The sequence below is a fragment of the Pavona decussata genome, unplaced genomic scaffold, assembly GCF_977016875.1.
Source record: "Pavona decussata unplaced genomic scaffold, jaPavDecu1.1 SCAFFOLD_112, whole genome shotgun sequence".
NCBI classification, from domain to species: domain Eukaryota; kingdom Metazoa; phylum Cnidaria; class Anthozoa; order Scleractinia; family Agariciidae; genus Pavona; species Pavona decussata.
Genome location: NW_028145526.1, coordinates 583,001 through 585,000, shown reverse-complemented (window position 1 = coordinate 585,000; position 2,000 = coordinate 583,001). Strand labels below are relative to the sequence as shown.

General features: G+C 40.2%; 1 long non-coding RNA gene across 1 annotated transcript in view; it reads right to left on the bottom strand.

The window, feature by feature from the left end:
• LOC146470681 (uncharacterized) overlaps positions 1 to 1,135 on the bottom strand; it is a 1,391-nt gene extending 256 nt beyond the window's left edge. Inside the window, exon 1 of the long non-coding RNA XR_014866991.1 lies at positions 956 to 1,135. This is a non-coding gene — a long non-coding RNA (uncharacterized LOC146470681). The remainder of the gene's footprint in view (positions 1 to 955) is intronic.
• Between the last annotated feature and the right edge of the window lie 865 nt (positions 1,136 to 2,000).

Sequence of the window (2,000 nt, the reverse complement as noted above, 5' to 3'; positions counted from 1 at the left end):
AAGAAGATAAAAATATTATGAGTAAAAGTACTACGACAGTTGAATGTTAACCCTCCCATACTACATTTCGATTCCATAGTCAACAGTCAATCATTTGGTAATTCTTCAGCTATAAGCTGATTGGTTCAATTAGTTGACCACGGGCGCGAAAAATCGCAGGAGTGGGAACATTGGAAAATAACCTGCCAGCAAGCTATCGGGTTGTCCACCTCCCCTCCGCCCCACGACTCCTCCGACATCTGAGAGCAATTTTATACGGCGATCGGCGAAAATCCTCATCGCAGCAGGGGCGCACCCACTGCGTAACAAAACAAACCTGGCGATTTTCAATCTGCTAGCGTGTCGTTAACTTAGAGGCTGGTTTTACTAGCGATGGAGTCGGAGTCGTAATCAGAAGCATATAGATTGTTGCGATCTAGTGAAAATCAAACAACGACTGTGCTTATGATTCAACCCAGCGAAGACCAGCTTGTCGGAGTAGCAAGCAAAAGCGGAAGAAAAAGCCAATCACAATGCTTGAGGAACGACTCGACACCGTGATTGGTTTATTCTTCCGCTTCGACTTGCGAGGTAATCCGACAAGTAGTGGTCGTCACTGGATCGGTAAGAGACAAAATCACTAGTCAGTAAGCAATGGCAAGAAAATGGAAACCTGGCTTCTGTTTCTTGCTACTTCGATTCCGTCGAGCTTAGTATTCTGCTGACGACTCGGTTGTTTGGTTTTCACCCGGACGTAGGCGTTCATATGACTCTGTCAATGCCGGACTCCTTAATCCGAATCAGTCGCTACTGAAAACCAGACTTAAAAATCTCAATTATTGCCCAATTTGCCCGCCCTGCAGCCGATTTATGATGATCCTTATAAATCAAAAGATAATAGCAAGTTCCAATGCAATTCTTTCATTTTTGTCCTTGTTTTTGTTTTCATGTTGTCTATTATCCCAGAGGTACAAACCTTTCTCTGCAGTCCCCTTTTCCCCGGTTGCATTGGTCCGCTCCATCCCTCACTATTTTGAACAAAGGTGCTGAACAGCAGCAAAGCGGATATTAAAACCAACGATGTAATCTTCATTTCACCGTCAACTCAGTTTACTTGCTGTTAAACTATGGTTTCACTCGCTGTGTCTCCTTGTTTATAAAGGTCCCTCGAGGATTTTTAAAGTGTTTGATAACAAAACACCTGGGCTTCATCGTCAAGAGTAAACCATTTATCTACTTATCCTTGTCACTTCATACTAATTATAAAGTCAAATAGCGAATATAATTTTTGTCTTCCCCAGGAACATACATATGCTCAATGATCAAATTCATATCGTTTGAAAATTGAAACTGACGTATGTCGTTTGGGGGAATCCTTAACTTGGTCACTCCTGAGTTATAGATGGAAGTTATGGTTTCGACTGCATAAGATATCCCTATTTTCTGTAATCAATCAGAGTCCTTGAAAACCGATTTCATTTTTATTGCTGTTTCATCAACTGAGAGAAGTCAACGTATTAAAGAGCAGATGGGATTTTTCCTAAAACATTAATGGCCCTAACACTTAACACGTGTGGTAAAATTGACTTTTTTTTTACTCTTGACAGAAGTACCTCACTAACCATTAAATAAAGTCTTCATACACTGTTTGTGTTAAAAGGCGCGGCATTTTTCAAAGCGCCCACTTTTCTTAAACACATTGTCTCCTTCCACATAATCAGGCTCCATTTTCGTTTCACTTGATAAACGATTCCCATGAAGTTAGGCCTGCTCACAGGTTTACAATTTCGCCTCAGTTTTCTTTATAATCTAGCCTAATTTAATAATTAACTGAAGGCTTACAAGGTAAGCTTTTAGAATGCGGGGAATAATAGACTGATCTGAAGAATTCGTTTGGATATACCGAATAACATCGAAATTTGAAAGAATTATATCCTAAAATTGAAATGCCCTGGAGTTAGAATACTGAATGGGTATTCGTTATTCTATTCATCAAATCCCTCACGCCCTAGAAACTTAAG